This window comes from Saccopteryx bilineata, chromosome 3 (genome assembly GCF_036850765.1).
Source record: "Saccopteryx bilineata isolate mSacBil1 chromosome 3, mSacBil1_pri_phased_curated, whole genome shotgun sequence".
NCBI lineage: Eukaryota > Metazoa > Chordata > Mammalia > Chiroptera > Emballonuridae > Saccopteryx > Saccopteryx bilineata.
Window position 1 is genome coordinate 25,836,783 of NC_089492.1, and position 19,929 is coordinate 25,856,711.

The 19,929-nt window shown below is 43.4% G+C and overlaps 1 protein-coding gene across 2 annotated transcripts in view; it reads left to right on the forward strand.

The window, feature by feature from the left end:
* The first annotated feature begins 9,725 nt into the window (after positions 1 to 9,725).
* Positions 9,726 to 19,929, forward strand: part of SYBU (syntabulin) — a 123,773-nt gene continuing 113,569 nt past the window's right edge. The window contains exon 1 of one of the 2 annotated variants that reach the window (XM_066265803.1): positions 9,726 to 10,210. The gene's annotated coding sequence lies outside the window, so the exon portion shown is untranslated. The remainder of the gene's footprint in view (positions 10,211 to 19,929) is intronic. The other variant, XM_066265802.1, reaches the window with a different exon arrangement.

The following is a 19,929-nucleotide window of genomic DNA, read 5'->3' on the forward strand; positions in this document are numbered from 1 at the left end:
AATTACAGAATCTTGTTGGCTTTGCCTTAGTCCCAGACCCCCTTTCTATGTAGGGCTAGGAGCCAACACCTCGAGAGAAGGGGAACTGGCTCCCATTACAGTAATCCTTACCAGGGACCAGAACCAGGATCAGATAAAGGATTATTTCTCAGAAGGATCTCTCACTTTAGCAGAGTTCCATGGGAAAGGAACCTGCTACCTCCTGGCAAATTTCACCTTAGCTAATTCCAATTACAGTGACTATTGCCTTAACCAAGAAACTCTACCTGCCACCCTAGAGGGCCCAAAAGTAATGAAGGCACCTGAAGGACTATGGTTTGTGTGCACTCAAGGTATCTTCAAGTGTATAGTCCCCACTCATCCTGAACTTTGTGTAAGTGCTTATATTATTCCACAGGTATATCTGTATGGGGGAAACCCCAAATTCCTTGTTATTCCCCCGAGGCGGGCAAAACAAGCTCCACTCCTTATCCCTATCATAGCTACCATAGAAATTGTAGGGTCAGCAGCAGTAGGGACAGCATCCCTCATTCAAGAGGAACTTACCCTCAGACAGCTATCCAAGACATTCTCCAAAGATATTGCGCTTCTCCAAAACCAGGTAATATACCTCGAGAAGCAAATAGACTCCCTAGCCGAGGTAGCCCTTCAGAATAGGAGAGGGCTAGACCTCCTCCTCCTTGAGCAAGGAGGACTGTGTGCTGCTTTAAGAGAAGAATGTTGTTTTTACGCTAACCACTCTGGGGTAATTAGAGAGAATATCAAGATACTTGCAAACAGATTAAAGAATAGGAACCTAGAAGAAGACAGCCCTAGCTGGTATGCCTCTATGTTCAAGACTTCTCCTTAGTTAACTACCCTCATATCCGCAATTGCTGGACCCCTCATATTATTCTTATTGGCTCTTACCTTTGGACCAATAATCCTTAATAAGCTCCTTGCATTCGTAAAGGAAAGGGTAGATGTGGTAAAGTTAATGGTTCTGTCCCAACCTTACACCAGTCTCCCCACTGATGAAAAATCAAGGGTTTGATTTATGCCCAAAAGAGATGGGGGAATGTTAGATTCGGGGAGGTGTGCTGTGGCTGCCAGAGTGTAACTATTAAAGGAGCAGGAACAGGGAAGTGCTGATAGGGCCCCTGTGAGGCTGAGAACAAAGAAGATCAGCACAAAGGAGGACAAACATCCTGCATTCTATTGGTCAGAGACCCTTATCAGAAGTTTATGTTTGAAATTCGCCACTAAGCTAAACGCTGCCCCTGTTGCTATGCTGCGTACCACCTCCCTAGTGAATAGCTAACTGCCATGTCTGCTTCTGTATAATGCTTGCTCACTTAGGATATATATAAGAACCTAGCTGTAAGCGCCAGGCGCGACTCTCATTTGCAGCCCCTTGTGGGTACGGTGTCTCTGGACATCTTGGGAGTTTGCCACTGCGCAGGTTAAACTTGGCCAATAAAGTACGATCTAAGCTCCTGAAAGACTCCGACGTTTGTTCTCATACCCGGTGGATGCAACAAATAACACAACTTTAAAAAGCATCTCAGTCTTCCAACCATTCATAAATTCTAAGAACTGCAAGAACCAGCAGCCGAAATCCGCCTCAACCCCCGCTGACCTGGGAAGCTACCACTTTTGCTTCCGCCACCGAGCACTGGTGTTTCCTGAAATGCGCCCCCGCGGGCCCCTCTCCAGGCACAGAAGCGGTCCCGGGGCCCCCAGGACACCGACTGGGCCCCTCTCTTTCCCCCCAGCCAAACACCGTCCAACCTCGCTGGGGCGGGGCCACCAAACCCTGCCGCAGCAGCCAGCGCACAACTTCCCCCTGCACGCCCGGAAAAGGCGCTTCCCTCACAATGATGCGGGGCCCCAGGAGCACCCCACACAACCAGCCCGGGATGCCAAAGAGGTGCCGCTGATCCACGCGGTGAGAGAGGGCACAAGCCCTCGGGCTAGCCGGGCGCCCACGGCAGGGAGGGCCAGAGGCGCAAGGCAGGAGGGTGAGGCGCGGGCGTCGCACTGAACGTGGGGCCCACAACAAGCGCACGCAGAGGAAACCAAGCGGGTGTAGGAAGCACCTCCGGGCAACAGGCGGTCCGCTGGGGAAAACACATGGGGAATCCCCAAAACCGCCACACACGGCCGGCCCCCCTCAGCGCACACACGCCCACACCTTCCCTTCTTTCCCCCCACACTGTACTTAAAAGCTTCACTCTCTAAAAGCTTTGATGAATGCAGTGACAAAAACAGACAAACAGCAAAAACAGATAGATAAACAGGGTGCCACCTTTCCTCGAGCTCGGAATATCTAAACTCAAATGGGGTTCCCGAAAAGCGGGCTGCCCCCCCAAATCTCCTAACCTTGCATCCCAGGAGAGACAGCCACCAGCCCTTTCCCAGCTCGTCAGCCAGGGCTTGCGTGGCAACAAACAGTCGCGACCTTGTTCTACTTACCAGGGGTTGAACAAGAAAGCTCTGGTGTGCAGACGGAGAGCAGTCCTTCGATTCCGGAACGAGCCCCCAAAATGTTAATCCTAATCCGGAGGGACCCGAAACATTGAAGACACGAACAAAGTCTGCTGATTACACATCAAAGCTTTATTGTCTAGCTTGGCCAAGCGGCAGCAACTCTGACAAAGGTCTGAGGGAGAGTGCGCATCAGCCTTTTGTTCTACTTAGTTTTTATAGTTTTGTAAATGGGAAGTACAGAAGCAAAAATTGTAATTAGGAGCCCCTTACCACTATTGGTTATAGTCATATGTCCTTTAACATGATAGGACCACGTTCAATTTGCAAGCCATACATTATTTTGGAGAAAACAAAATTTACAAGCCAACACAATGGCAGAAAGATATCTTTTTACATATTAAAAGGCATTCCAGTATTATCTAGTGTTTATCCGCCATCTCTCTGTCCAGAGTCACACATGTTAACTACACGCATTTACATAGGAGAGGTAGTTTCCGTGGGGACAAATACCCGCAAGTGGTTCATTGCTATAAGAAAAGGTTTATTTTGGCTTTTCTCTCCCTGCACCTGGCTAGCCATTCACCCCTTTCCCCACAGGTGTGGTGGATTGTCTGGGGATCCATGTTTTCCTCCCCCTTGCATTTACAATACAATGCCAAGGGCCATCCTGGTTATGCCAATCACACAGTACAGAGACTATTCTCACAATTTCTCTGCACACCTTAACCCAAATTAATAAAATGTTCTCCAAGCCTCTTAAAATATTAATATTAATTCTGTAGTTTTTGGTACCTTACAACGCCTGCGGGTGAAGTGGCTCAGTGGCTCCTCAATATTACCTGTGTAAACTTAATAAGTACCCTTTAAAAGATTTTTTTTAATGTGGTTAGTCCATGACTGGATCTGGGCCTGACAGTATGTAGAAAACTTTTACCATAGACTCAAGGATTCACAAACACAACTATGTATAACCAAGGAGAATTTTAAAATGAATGTTCTCACCTGGCGGCATTCTGCCCTATTCAAAGGTTTGCTGAGGCTAGGTCAGAGATCTCTATAGTGTTTAAAGACCGTGTGCCTTGGCTGTTTACAAAATAATCATATTTGCCCTGGAATCCCACAAATGTTCCTGAGGCAATATTAAACTTCAACTAGTTTCTAAATTTGAATGTAATGTGCCAGTCTTACCGGTGTGCAAAAAATTATGCCCAACCTTGATATGCTGCTTGGTTTTCTACCAGAATTGGTATAATTTCCCTGTTGTGGGTACACACTCTATATATTAGAGATAGAAATGTCATGTTACTTACTTCATACCAAAACTTTTACAATACTAGGAACTGGCACAGTGTGCTGAATAGTTTGGGACATACCCTGCGAGTTTCCGGCATGGTTCACTTCCTAACATAAGATTTAACACTGCCAAAAACTCTCCTACAACACTTGGAAACGCGAGCTAAGAAGCTAAGTGAAATATTTCCGATGTGGGTTTTCAGCATGAGAATTCAGCTCCGGATTTAGCGCACCGTGAAGTCAATAACTTCCTACAAATAGTTTTGTTTGTTGGAGGTAGGCCAGCCCTAAGCCCTGCCCATTGAAGCCAGTGTGTGGGGTGGCAAGTGAGTCGGGATTTGTAATAACTAAAGCCAGGTGTCCGGTCATTCACATGGTCCTCTTTTCAATTTCAAGGGGCAGATTCATACGATACCTCATGCAGCTTCTAGAACAGAGGGCCTGATTGGCCCAAATGTCTAAAATCCTTTTAGTTGCATCCATCATTTTGATATCTGACAATTATGAACTAAATTTCATTGAATGTGCTTGGAGGCTCTCACTCAAAGGCAATATAATGACTGAAAGGAGTGAGTTTTAGAAACCTGTTCCCCAGCACGTTGGTTGACAAGACAGCGCACTGGTTATAATGCAACCATCAGGCAGAGCTTTTTACATTTAATGCTGAACAAATTATCCTTTGTAAATGGAAGATTGAGGGGTCTCACTGTCAATCTTGCCTTCCACTCAGCTCTAGCCTCTCTAGTCCCATTTCACAGAACATCTTGAATCTATCTGAGGGAGGTAGGAGTCTCTAAAAATACAGAGCAAGAATAAACCCAAAAGGAAGAAAGAAGTCTAATGAAAACCGCCCTGCTAAATCAAGGACAGTCAAGTATCCCTTTGGCAAAAACTCCCTCCAACGCTGACTTCCAAAACCTTTTGGCATGTGCCTCTGGAACCAGGGCAAGGAATGGGGTTGGGGAGGTTCTGCCTCCAGGGAAAGACTTGTTTGTACTGTGTAAGGGTCTCTTACATTGTAAAAAAAATAGAGAGAGAATTTAAAGCTGCAAGGCGCTGTTAGAGGTCATCAGATCTGACCCACCGTGGAAATTTCCATCCAAATGGAAAGTCAAATTACATGCGAATACTCATCATAAGGGGTTCTCCAGGCCCCCTGAAAGGAGTCTTTGCGTTGTTAGGCAGCTCTCTCTGGTGCTCGTAGTCATCAGTCACAACCTGCAGCTTGTTCATTTCTACCCATTGCCCCTCCAGAGCAACAAACCCCAACTGATTTTGAACCACAAACCTCTTTAGCTGAAACTTAAAAAAATCACATAATCTCCTTTAAAATGTTTTAAATCATATCATCATTTTGTGAGGAATAAGATAAAAAAAATAATTTTAAATGACTTTGATTTTTCTATGAGAATATTTGTGGCCATTGTATTAGAGAGTTTCTTATATCATGAATACAGAGTAAACATGCAATGATACATTTTTATTTTGCAAAATAAAATGTGCTACCAACTGTGTTATTTACTTTAATCCATGAGGCAATGTTCAAATTAAAGTGTATATAGTTTGGTAAAAGAATGAATGTTTTTCTTTTTTTTTTTTTTTAGAGATTTTACTAACTGATTTTAGAGAGATAAAACAGAAATGGAGGGGGAGGAGTGGGAAGCATCAACTCACAGTATTTGCTTCTTGTATGTGTCTTGACTGGACAAGCCCAGGGTTTTGAACCAGCAACCTCAGTATTCCAGGTTGCCGCTTTATCCACTGAGCCACCACAGGTCAGGCAAAGAATGTATCTTGAACTAAAGATTAAATTTAAATTATCTGTGTCAACATGTAGAATACCTTTTATTGGGCATTGGGAATACAAAGATAGCCAAAATGCAGAGCCAACCTCCACCCCCAGAGATGGAGTTACTGATTCAGTTGTTCAGGAAAGAAGCCTACCTCTGGGATCTTGTCAAATCTGCTCAGAGATTCTACAGGACACCAAAACTTCTGGACTGGCTTCACTATGAATGAACTGCAAGTTAAAATTATTCACACAGAAGATGTTTGCTATACCAATATGTCACAAAGAAGTCACATCCATACTATATGGGAACTCTTACAAAATTTTTAAAAAGAAAAAAATAAAACCCATTAAACAACATGCAAAATCCTGGACAGATATTTCATAAAAGAGAGTATCCAAAGGACTAATAAAAAAAGGTCCTTATCACAGCCATGTAAATTAAATGCACTGTAATATGACCACATATACAGCAGAATGGCCAAGATGAAAAAAAACTAGACAAGTCTTGTCTAGGAGGAAGGAAGAGCAGCTGGAACATTCACACATTGCTTGTGGGACTGTAACTAGGTATAAATTCTTTGGGAGACTGTTTGGTAGCATGAGCTAAATCTGAATATATCTGTACCCTGGAGAAATCCTCCTCTAGCTATGTACACCACAGAAATACACACACAACTTCACCGTAAGACATGCCGAAGAATATTATTGTACTATTTGTAACAGTCCCAAAATGAAAACGACCCAAAGTCCCTCAGTAGTAGAAAGGATAAATGAATTGAAATATAGTCAGACAAGGGAGTGCTGTACAGCAGTGAGAATGAACAAATAGCTCTTATTGCATCCAAAAATAGAAATGAATCTTTCAAAGTTAACATTGAGTAGAGAAGTACAACACAAAAAGAATATACTTGGTATGAAATTCAAAAACAGGCAAAATGCATCTATAAATGTCAGAAAATAGGAGAGCGGTTACCTCTGGGGGAGACAGTGACTGGGAGGGGACATCAGAGAGGCTTCTGGGATGTTGGTAATATTTTGTTTTATTCTGGGGCTGGTTACATGGGTATATTCACTTTTTGAAAATTTACACTTGTGATATTGTACCTTTCTGAATGCACTCACACTTCAAAACACAGAATTATCTCACATACAATACATACATCAATATGACCTGGAATGCTGAGGTTGCCAGTTCGAAACTCTGGACTTGCCTGGTCAAGGCACATATGGGAGTTGATACTTCCTGGTCCTCATCTTTTCCTGGTCCCCCCACCTCTCTAAAATTAATAAATGAAATTTAAAAATGCATACATCAATATATATACAAACATAATTCATATATGTACACAACCCACACATTCTTCATACATACAATATAATTGCAATCCTTAAAAATGTTGTGTATTGGCCCTGGCCGGTTGGCTCAGTGGTAGAGCATCAGCCTGGCATGCAGGAGTCCCGGGTTCGATTCCTGGCCAGGGCACACAGGAGAAGTGCCCATCTGCTTCTCCACCCCTGCCCCTCTTTTTCCTCTCTGTCTCTCTCTTCCCCTCCCGCAGCCAAGGCTCCATTGGAGCAAAGATGGCCCAGGCGCTGAGGATGGCTCTGTGGCCTCTGCCTCAGGCGCTAGAATGGCTCTGGATGCAACAGAGCGACGCCCCAGAGGGGCAGAGCATCTCCTCCTGCTGGGCGTGCCAGGTGAATCCTGGTCAGGTGCATGTGGGATTCTGTCGTCTGTCTGACTGCCTCCCCGTTTCCAGCTTCGGAAAAATGCAAAAAAAAAAAAAAAAAAAAAAAAAAAAAAAAAAAAAAGGTATGTATCTTTGAAATCAAATATGTGCATAATTATTTATAGATTTATCTTACATCAGAAGTGCCAAATAGGTTCCACTGAAGGGCCAGTGCCAATCACAGAGGCTGCCTGTGACACTGTTGAGAAAGCTTGTGAGGTGACATTTGAGTGCATAGAAATTTGAGGACCACAATACATTAGTGATGTTGGCATTGGATATCAGAGCTAAAATGGTAGACATGGGTCAACTTATTTGCCATCTCTGTCCCTTAAGGATTTTATACATTTACAAATTTCCCAAATGTACTCTTGCCCTAAGCTTAACATGTAAATGGGCAATGTTTGGCTCTCCCAAAAACTGAGGCAGGTGGAAATATTCTTTTTTGGGGTGATAGGGGGAATGTTCTTGATGGAGATGACTTTGATGGAGAGAATATAAATACATTTGCAAAACACTTAACTGATTTCAAAGTATCTTCATAAGTAGTACGTCATTGAATCTCTTCAACTTTCTTTATTTATAGAGTATAAAGCCAAGGTCAGTAGGACTCAGCAGTAACTCATTGACAGTCAAGGGGAAATTTTGGCAGATACTTTCAGGAACAGAAAGCTGAGTCCCAGATAATTGGGGGTAGCCCACTGTGCTGAGGTAAGAGTGATTAGGTGCTACCACATTTTCATTCTATATTCATGTACATACCTCTGTTAAAGATCAAGGGAAGCTTAAATTTACTGGTCGAATCTTCAACAGAGAAGGGTGGGCAGACCAAGGTACATACTAAGATCTAGTAATGTCAAGATTTGGCAAAAGAAGAATTTTTGTTGTGATGGGGTTCCACTATGTTATGAATCTAGATTATTAATGAAGGGAGGGGTTTCTAGAAATTAGAAACCACCAGGCAGAAGAAATCTTAGTCTGAGCCTTATGATGAAAAAGGAGGAGGAGAGAAGAGATGATAGGGGAAAATGAGCTGGGACAAAAGAATAAAGTGTTTTATGCATTTAGTATGTCCCAAGTTAAGCAATGTGAGACTGGTGTGTTTCAACTGTATAAATTTTGCACTGCAGAGATCTCCCGCACATAAATACAAGTCCATTGTGCTTCAAGCTGATTGTGTGTGCTAAACTTTAGTGAACAGGTAAGAGGGGAGCCAGGGAAGGAGAAAGGGTCGGTCAGGACAAGGATGCTCTTCTCCAAAATCAGCCTCTATACGGAACACACTTTTTAGGGGTAAAAGTAAAGATTAAATTAAGAGTAAGCAAATAGCATGACCAGGCTGTGGCACAATGGATAGAGCATCAGACTGGGACATGGAGAACCCTGGCTCAAAACCCCGATGTTGCCAGCTTGAGTGTGGGCTCACCAGCTTGAGCGTGGGCTCACCAGCTTGAGCGTGGGGTCACTGGCTTGAGTGTAGGATCATAGACATGACCCTATGGTCACTGGCTTGAGCGTAGGATCATAGACATGACCCTATGGTCACTGGTTTGAAGCCCAAGGTCACTGACTTGAGCAAGGGGTCACTCACTCTGCTGTAGCCCCCTGGTCAAGGCAATATGAGAAAGCAATGAATGAACAACTAAGGTGCCGCAATAAAGACTTGATGCTTCTTATCTCTCTCCCTTCCTCTCTGTCTGTCCTTATCTGTCCCTCTCTCTGACTCTCTATCTCTCTGTAAAAAAAAAAAAAAAGGAATAATCAGAAAGTCACCTGGAGCAGCCACTGCGGTGGCTGCCCTTTGACCCTTAGCTATAGTAGGACAGGACTATGCAACCAATTTCATCACGAAGCTCTTTAGTTAAGATGAATGTTCTGGTTGGGGCTCCCTGGGGCTCTGGCAATTCTGTGGGAAGAAAGTACCTTCCCAGAATAGCAGGTAGTGTGACTGGTGGATTCTTTTTGCATTTGGACTCAAACTAGAACCGTTTTTCTCCCAGTCTTGAGGTTTTTCTTCAGCCCTACCTAACGTCAATAGAAATGATATCTCTATCACACGATATTAATTAAAGACGCCTGTGGTATTTTATTTAGTTTTTAAAACCCAATCACTATTATCTCCTGAAAGCAATAAAGTGAATAGCCAAACTTATCCCCGGGATCTGGAAATCGGATAAAGACATCTTATTGAGACCTGGCCCCCAAGGTCATCGGTGAAGTCGAAAATCCTGAGCCTTGACTCTTTACCTATCCCCAGACAGGCTGAGGGCGCGGAAGGAATTTTCCCAGGGAGCGACTGGCCTAAAGGCCACCTTAAGTCGACGCTGCGACCGTCAGCAGTCTGCACCTCCAGGGCGGGGGCAGGTTAGACCACGAGGCGGCTCCGCGCGTTGGCCCCCGGTATGCGTGCAACGCACGCCCGCCCGCCCTGAGCCGTTTCCTCCAACGCGGGGAACCCGGCGCCACTGCAGTGCGCCGCGCCGCCCCGCCCCGCGTGGCTTCGGGAAACGGACCTGCGGCGCGAGCGGCAGGGCGCCTGCGGACAGGGGCCGAGGCTGCGGGTCCGGAGCCGGGACGCACGACCCCTGCGCTCGCCGCGTGCGGCCCGGGCCGCGCCCCAGCTCCCAGCGACCGCCCTTTGGTCTCCGCCCTTCTCCTTGCTCGGTTCGGACCCGGGCGGCGGTCCGCCGCAGAACCCAAGGGGTCGTCCAGATCCGAACGCGCGGGCGGCGAAGGCACCACGTGTCCGGCCCGGGCTGGCGCGGGCGGAGCGGGCCTGGCCCCGCTCCCCAAACCCGAGCGCACACCCGCGGCGGCGCCAGGCCGCGTCCGCACCCGCGCCAGGCCCAGTAGGGCCCCGGGGCCCCGGGCGCGCGGAGATGTCGCCTCTTGGACGGCGCGATGGAGCTCTTCTGGGAGAGAAAGGGTAAGACCAGTGCCCGCGGGCACGGGAGGACGGGTCAACCTGTGCAGTCCAATGAGGGCAGAGATAGACCTTTCCTTCCAGAGCGCGGGTGGGGAGCTGGCTAGTCCAGGACGCTCAGGTGACCCACAGAAGGAGGTCGTGAAAATTGGGGACTCCCAGCAGAGGGAGCCGAGGGACTGAGTGTCCCTGACTGGTTGGTTATTGAGATAGTTGGGGGGACTCCTCCTTGCAGCAGGTAAGGTTGACGTGGGTTTGGGATTCCCCTTTACTGCTTGTCCTCAGGAGTGGGACTTGCAAACGGTGCCTTTGAATAAGAAGATCCGGTAAAGGATTGATGGTCTCCAAGAGGAAAACCTCCATAGATCTCCCCAAAGATGTGGCTCGTTCAGAGGCCCCTGAGGACACTGTTCACCTTTCTGTTTCCTCAGGGGTTTTTCATACAGATGATTTGAGGTGAGGAAGGATAACCCATTTTTCATCAATATGTCACTAAAGGTTCTGTTGATGAGCCCAAAACATCTTTATGCTAGGTGGTGTCAACAGACTTGAATTTAAAATAAGAGTGAATTGGAGAGAGGAAGAGATCTCTGGGCTTAAATTGTTGCGTGGGATGAGATTTTTTTTTTTCTTTTTTTTTTTTTTTATTCAGTGGGAGGAGGGGAGGCAGAGAAAAAGACTCCCGCATGCGCGCAGACCTGGATAGTGGCGATGCTCTGCCCATCTTGGGCATTGCTTGGTTGCTCAGCAACTGAGCTCTTCTAGAGCCTGAGGCGGGCCTTTTGAGTCATCCTCAGCCCAGGGGCCAAATTGCTCCAATGGAGCTATGGCTGCAGAAGTGTGTGAGGGAGGTGTGTGTGGGGTAGAGAGAGAATGAGAGAGACAGAGAGACAGAGACAGAGAAAAAGAAGTTAAGAGGGACCCTGGCTGGTTTGCTCAGTGGTAGAGCGTTGACCCTGCATGTGGAAGTTCCGGGTTTGATTCCCGGCCAGGGCACACAGCAGAAGCACCCATCTGCTTCTCCACCCCTCCCCCTCTCCTTCCTCTCTCTCTCTCTCTCTCTCTTCCCCTCCTGCAGCTCTTCCCCTCCTGCAGCCAAGGCTCCATTGGAGCAATGTTGGCCGGGGTGCTGAGGATGGTTCCATGGCCTCCGCCTCAGGTGCTAGAATGACTCTGGTTGCAAGGGAGCGATGCCCCAGATGGGCAGAGCATCGCCCCCTAGCAGGCATGCCAAGTGGATCCTGGTTGGGCACATGCAGCAGTCTGTCTCTGCCTCCCCTCTTCTCACTTCAGAAAAGAAAAAAAAAAAAAAAAAAAAAAAAAAGAAGAAGAAGAAGAAGAAGAAGAAGAAGTAGTAGTGAGGGGGGTGTGGAGGTGTGGAGGAGTGTGGAGAAGCAGATGGGCACTTCTCCTGTGTGCCTTGGCTGGGAATCCAACAGAGTTATCCACACACCCGGTGGACGTTCTGTCACTGAGCCAATATGCCAGAGTCTAGATTCTTAAAGCTTTTTTTTGTTTGTTTGTTTTTAAAATTTTTCCATTGATTCAAAAAGAAGGGGTGAGGGGCTAGAAAGAAACATCAACTCATTATTCCTCCTGACCAGGAGCAAACCCTGGACTTCAGTGCTCCAAGAGGCGGCTTTATTATCCACTGAGCCACCAAGTGAGGACCACTCTTAACACAACCAGCAGCTCCAGTGTCTGAATCTCCCTTCTCAAAAAAGGGAAAAATTTGGACTCCACAGTTCAGAATTTTCAACTTCAAGTTTCTGCTCCACTATTGCAAGCTCAGATACTTGGCCAGACACATTTTAGAGATGTTTCCATCTTCTTTTCCAACGGGTGCCTTTGGAGGCAGAAGTAGCCAGGTAATTGCTGTGCCAAGTTTTCTCCACCTGTACATTTGGGAGAATAGTAGCAGCTATCTCCCCAAGAAATGGGTCCAAGTGAAATCATGTTTTTCACTCGCTTTAGATTTCACCACAGCAATATATAATCATAACGCAGCTTTTGATTACTTATGTTATTTGACAATGACACTATTTTAATGCAGAATACATTAGAAACACACTATTCAACCCTCCTGGATCTCCACATATTTAAATCATATTTTATTAACTTGATTTGCATGTAATAATCTTTAAAGTGATATTTTGATTGAGAACAAATAATCATATGAGTTCATAAATACTGGTACTGAAAAAGAAAATGAGTCCAAACCTTAATTTGTATAGATCAGCTACTGAGGCTGGTTGACAGTGAGTTGTCAGAGGTATAAATCAATTAGTGGCAAACTGAGAACCAGCCATCCTTGAACACCCATTCTGTGCTTTCTCTTACTTTATTAAAAGTATGTGAGATAAGCATGAAAGAGTCATTTTACAAACTAAACTGATTGGCAGGGCTTAAAGATGGGGTGACAATAAAGGGTAGCAGGATGGAAATCTTGTGATGACGGAATAGCTGTGCGTCATGATGGTCGTGATGATTACACAGAAGCACATAAGTGGTACACTGGCACAGAGCTGTATACACAGATTGCATTGACGCCACTTTCCTATTTTTTTATATTATACTATAGTATGTAACATAAAGTCATTGGGGAAACTGGGTGAAGGGCATATGGGATTCATCTTTGATATCTTTGCTACTTTCTATGAATCCATAATTATTTTGAAATAAAAAGATTTTTTAAAAAGTCACGTTGCTAGCCTGACCAGGTGGTGGCTCAATAGATAGAGCATCGGCCTGGGATGCTGGGGACCCAGGTTCGAAACACTGAGGTCATGGGCTTGAGCAGAGGCTCATCTGGCTTGAGCAGAGTCTCACCAGCTTGAGTGCAGGGTCGCTGGCTTAAGCATGGGATTATAAACATGACCCCATGGTCTCTGGCTTAAAGCCCAAAGTCACTGGCTTGAGCCCAAGGTCTCTGGCTTGAGCTAGGGATCACTGGCTCAGTTGTAGCCCCCACTGGTCAAGGCATATATGAGAAAGCAATCAATGAACAACTAAGGCACCGCAACTATGAGTTGATGCTTCTCATCTCTCTCCCTGTCTTTCACCAAAAATAAATAAATAAAAAAGTCATGTTGCTACTACATCAAATTCCAACAATGGCTATTTTGCATATCTGAAAGTACACAAAGTATCATGTTTTGTTCTGTATGCTATTTTAAGTATGTGATACAAACTAATGCCTGCATGCCTTTTATGCAATATTCTAAAACACCACATGCACTTCTAAGATATAACTACTCATGCTAGGACACCAGTAATTCCTGGAGATGCTAACTAGCATCTTAGTAACAGATATTAATTTACGGTTGTTAAAATTTTGGAAGACAGGAAGAAAGTGTCTCCTTTGAATAGTGATTATGCTAAAAATAACAGCCTGATGATTTTTTTTTCTGCATGAAAATACTGAGGCCTTCAGTATACCATTGGTCTTTCCTCCTTTTCTTCGTAGTGTGTTTTCTGTGCTTCAGGAGGTTAAAGAGATAGTTATTGCTGGGTGGAAGTGAGTGGAGAAAGGCTTCCTATAGAAAGAAACTGATGTTCATAAAGACTTCTCTCTTTGACAGAAGTCAGGAATTTAAATTAAGTAAATGACATATCTAAAAAAGTCTTGTGGACTTTCAGAGCTATCCTTACCAGCTTTGGATGGGTTTTTTTTTAAGGAGGGGGGCTAGCCACCAATAGCACAAACCTCAGAACTCCTAAATGCATTCCTGAAGAACATAGAAAACTAAAGTTCTGGTGGTGCTGTAGGCTGAGTGCTTACAGGTCCTGGCAAAGGAGGGGAAAGTCCTTGTCTGCACACCTCCAGCCAAAGAAACATCCTTCTCCAATGGAGAAAACACCATTTCCAGAACCTCAGTTATGCTAGTACACATCACAATTTTACTATCAGAATACAAATTCAATGACTATTTACCAACTCTTATTACTGTATTAAAATGGACACACTATATATTTACTTAGCCTTTATGTAAGGAATAATATCCATGAAATACCAACCAGGTTTTTAATATGTCAGTTACATTTCTCCAAATATGTAAAATAAATATGTAAATTAAATCTGTAACCATAGCGTGTGGCCCCGTGATACAGCCAGCACACACTGGAACGGTGCACACAGGCTATGCTTTTGGGAGATGCCTCGCCCTGGTGGGGGAGGCAAGCTTAGCTCCTCCCCTGAAGCTCTTGACCAGTGGTTAAGAGGAGAGAGACTCGGGTCCTAAGAGCCATATGAGAAATGTGCTATTATTCCATCTAGAAAAAGAAATTTTATTAACCTTTTAAAATTGTAAAATATGCCTAAAATTAATCGTATCAGAGTGGAGCATCTCAGCAAACATATTTAGCTCTGTGGAAGCTAGGAGCGATACTTGGTATTTATGTCTATAATTTATGGTAATGATTATTCAACTTGTCTCCCAGGCTTAGTAACCAAGTTTTACATATGTGGCCTTGTTCAGTCTTTTTGTTTTCAGAGATTGGTAACTCAGTTTGCTTAAACTATAGTACTCCCTCCGTTTCCATGCAATCTGTTCCAAGATCCCATTGCATACCCAAAATAGCACATAATACCAAACCCTGCTATGTTTTTTCTTATACACACATACCTATGAAAAAGTTTATCAGTTAAGCTTAGTAAGAGATCAGCAATAATAAGTATGAGTAAAATAGAACAATTATAGCAATATACAATAAGAAAAAGGTATGTGAATGTGGTCTCTCTGTCTCAAAATATCTATTGTCTAGTACTCATCCTTCTTAAGATGACATGAGATGATACAATGCCAGCGTGATGAGATGAAGTGAGGTGAGTGACGTAGGCCGTGTGATGTAGTGTTAGGCTACTACTGATCTTCTGAAGGTATGTCAAGAAGAAGGATCGTGGCTCTGGCCAGTTGGCTCAGCGGTAGAGCGCCAGCCCGGGGTATGGAAGTCCCGGGTTCAATTCCCGGCCAGGGCACACAGGAGAAGCACCCATCTGCTTCTCCACCCTTCCCCCTCTGCAGCCAAGACTCCATTGGAGCAAAGTTTGCCCTGGCTCTGAGGATGGCTCCATGGCCTCCACCTCCAGTGCTAGAATGGTTCAGTTTGCAGCAGAGCAATGCTCCAGATGGGCAAAACATTGACCCCTGGTGGGCATGCTGGATGGATCCTGGTGGAGTCTGTCTGACTTCTAACTTAGGAAAAATACAAAAAAAAAAAAAGAAGAAGGATCGTGTGTTTTGGGTGATCCTGGAATACTGAGCCATGATGATGCTGATGTTTGGCTATCAGGAGCGATGATGTCTATTCTTGGGGAAATTTAATGTCTTTTCCCACTGTGGTTGACCATAGGTAATTGAAACCATTGCAACCAAAAGCACACCTGGCAGGGGTGGGGATGGTGGTGGGACGGGACACTACAGTGTATGGCAGTTGTTTGTTGTAGAAATCCCCTTGAAAAAAAGTCATGAATGAGGAAAACTTTGCATTCTCAAGGTAAATTTTGTGAAAACTATATGAGAGAAGATAGTATGGAAGAACTGTAACAACAATTCTTAAAATGTTTTAAAAGAATTTTAACTCGTTGTGCTTCTGCTGGTTCCAAAGGGAACGTATAAGACCATCAGACTTCAGTGAGAATGTTCACTCATCAGAAAGGGGGGGAAAAACCCGTTTTCCTATAATAATGTGTGGTTTATAAAGGCATTCTTTAGGGCCATGATTCTTTTTTATTTAATCTATTTTCAAACGTTAAAATAATCTGTTGCTTTGTTTTTAGCTTTGATTCTTAAAAAATTTTGGCTCACCTTTTGGACAATTGAAAAATATTTTCCTAGACTTTACCTACCAACAAAATCCAGATTTGATAGGAAAGGATGATAATTCATTGACCAATACTGAATCGATATAGGAGAAATAAATTCAGTCACAATGTATATCCTCAGTTATTTCTGACCTTTCGTTTTTAAAAACATAATAAATTGCCTGACCTGTAGTGGCATAGTGAGTAAAAGCATTGACCTAGAATGCTGAAGTTGCCAGTTCAAAACCCTGGGCTTGCCTTGTCAAGGCACATATTGGAATTGATGCTTTCTGCTTCTCCACCCTTCTCTCTCTCTCTCTTTCTGTGTCTCTCTCTTTGTCTCCTCTCTCTAAAAAATTAATAAATAAAATCTAAAAAAAGTTTTTAAAATAAATAAATAAAAACATAATACATTATTTACAGAATCAGATGGGATTATTTTTAGTACATGGTAATTTTTTAAAATAAATTTTTTAGCCCATCCCAATGCAGGTATAAAAGGAAGAAAATGTGTTAGAATAGACTCATTCATAGTCTATCACTAGAACTTACCATATTTGCCAGCTTTTGAATTGCAGTCTGTTGACTCATGATGGGATTTATAAACAAAGACAAGGTATTTTTTGGTTTTTTGCGCTTTTTTTAACTCTTTTTTTTTCTTTTTACAGAGACAGAGAGAGAGATAGACAGGGACAGAGAGAGATGAGAAACATCAATCATCAGTTTTTCGTTGCGACACCTTAGTTGTTCATTGATTGCTTTGTCATATGTGCCTTGACCGTGGGCCTTCAGCAGACCGAGTAACCCCTTGCTCAGGCCAGCGACCTTGGGTCCAAACTGGTGAGCCTTGGTCAAACCAGGTGAACCCACGCTCAAGCTGGAGACCTCGGGGTCTCGAACCTGTGTCTTTCACATCCCATTCTGACACTCTATCCACTGCGCCACTGCCTGGTCAAGCAAGACAAGGTGTTTTTTTCTTAGGGAGAGTGATTCTAATATTGAAACAACCATTGTCAGATGGTAGATGATTTCTTTCATTTTTTTTTATTTAGAAAATTAAATTTAACAGGGTGATATTGATCAGAAAGAGTACATAGGTTTCAGGTAAACATCTCTATAGCATTTGAACTGTTTATTGTGTTGTATACCCATCACCCAAAGTCAAAACACTCTCCATCATCTCATACTTGTCCCTCTTTACTTCCCTTCCCCACCCTCTCCCCCAGAACTCCCTCCCCCTGGAAACCACTTCACTCTTATCTATGTCCATGAACCTCAGTTTTATATCCCACCTATGTGTGAAATCATATAGTTCTTAGCTTTCTCTGATTTACTTATTTCACTCAGTATAATGTTCTCAAGGTCCATCCATGTTGTAAATGGCAGTATGTAGATGGTAGATGATTTCATCCTCTTCTCTAATTTATTTGTTTGTGAAAGGCTAATTAACAGTAATGTAGAGTGTTTGGGCTGCTAAGTCACCAAAGAATTCAGCATGTTGGTGCGTATAGGTGTGACCATGTATCCCAAGTTGTATCTGCTGACTCTACAGCCCATCTGGTTTAGCATTTTGCCCCAACAGAACAGTAGGTGTATAATATTTTAGAAATAAAATTTTAATAAATAAATGTATTAGCTAACAGCACCCATTTGTCACAGTGTAGTGTGCTTTTCACACAAAATAATTTCATGTTGTATGATGGATGAATAAGAAAATTCAAAGAATGTGCATATAACTTAATGTCCAAACTGGGGCAAATATAAAATACAAACTCCATAAGAACAGAGATTTTTGTTTCAGTTTTATTCCTAATACTTGGAATAGTACTCAAGCGTGGTAGGTTTTTTGATATTTGAGTTTGGTTTTTGTTTGTTTGTTTTTTGTTTTTTTGTAACAGAGAGAGTGAGAGAGAGAGAGGGACAAATAAGGACAGACAAGAAGGGAGAGAGATGAGAAGCATCAATTCTTCCTTGTGTCACCTTAGTTGTTCACTGATGCTTTCTCATATGTGCCTTGACCCCTTGCTCAAACCAGTGACCTTGGGTGCAAAGTGGTGAGCCTTGTTCAAACCAGATAAGCCTGAGCTCAAGCTGGCGACCTCGGGGTTTCGTACCTGGGTCCTCCGCGTCCCAGTCCAATGCTCTATCCACTGAGCCACTGCCTGGTCAGGTGGGTGTGGTAGGTTTTCAATAAATATATGACTGAATAAAGGAAGATGTCTATTTATTACTGCTCACAAAAATTAGGGGATATTTCAAAATGAATATAAAGTGATAAAAGAAGCATTTGATTTTTTTTATTAAGAACATTAGAAAAGCAAATGACAAATCAAAGAAAGTTGTTCAATTATGCAAATGAGATGAAAATCCAACTTTTATTTTATTTTACTTATTTCACTATACAAAAGGCTGAACGTACTGGAGTATCTATACATTCCCTGATCCCCCAATTTTTATAAGCAGTGTATGTATACACACAAGTGCATTCACATTTATGGGAAAACATTAACATTAAATTCAAAATCCAACCCCAGTGTTTTTTTTCCCATATGATTTTGTGAATTGCCAAATTGCGGTTAAGGGGAATACTTCTAGTTAGTTTAAGAACAATCTATTTCATCAATGGGAAGATTCAATTATTCTTATACTGAGATTAAATTTGAACTCACCTAAGTGTAATACCTATCTCTGTTGCCACCCAACCAGAAATTCTCAATAATGATATCATGTGAAACTTTGCCAGATGCCTCACTGAGGTCCATATGCTTTTCCATATGTCCCAAGCCGCATTGTATAGGCCAGATTCAGTCTACAGATGTAGTTTATTTTATTTTAAAATTCAAGAGAGGCTCTGGCCAGTGGTGCAGTGGATAGAGCATGTTCTGGAGTGCTGAACTCTTCTGCTCGAAACCCAGGGTCACCAGCTTGATCCTGAGAGCACCAGCTTGGGCCCCAATTAGGGCATGTATGAGAAACAGTCAAGCCTGACCAGGAGGTGGCGCCATGGATGGAGTGTTCCACTGGGACATGGAGAACCTAGGTTCAAAACCCCAATGTCGCCGACTTGAGTGTGGGCTCACCAGCTTGAGTGCAGGGTCGCTAGCTTGAGCTTGGGGTCATAGACATGATCCCATGGTTGTTAGCTTGAGCCCAAGGTTGCTAGCTTGAGCCCACAATCGCTGGCTTGAGCAAGGAGTCACTCGCTCTGCTGTAGCCGCCCCCCCCCCCATCAAGGCACATATGAGAAAGCAATCAATGAACAACTAAGGAGACTAAGGAGCCACAACGAAGAATTGATATTTCTCATCTCTCTCCCTTCTTGCCTGTTCCTATCTGTACCTCTCTCTGTCTCTCTTTTTTTCTGTCTCTGTTACACACACACAAAAAAAGAAAGAAGGAAGGAAGGAAGGAAGGAAGGAAGGAAGGAAGGAAGGAAGGAAGGAAGGAAGGAAGGAAGGGGAGAGAGAGAGAGAGAGAAAGAAAGAAAAGCTAAAAAAATAAAAAGAAGCAGTCAATGGTGCACAACTACATGGAAAACCAGGGTGACGCTCCACTCTCTCAAAAAAAATAAAAATTAGGAGAGTTCATTAATAAAAAATTGTAGTTAAAATGTTTTTAATCAAAAAGATTCACCAGCATTGGGAATATAGTCAGTAATGTAATAATTGTGTGGTGCCAGGTGGATACTAGACTTATCAGAGGGGAACACTTTGGAATTTATATAAATGTCTAATCACTATTCTGTATGCCTAAAACTAATATAATATTGGATGGCAACTGTAATTGAAAAAGAAGAGGACTTATGTAAAAATATAAAAATCCAAGACTTTTGACTTCCCTGGGAAAATAAATAATAAAGTTAGAGTTAGTGGTATCGAGGCACAATCTAATATGCTCTCTTTTATAATTATTATTATTA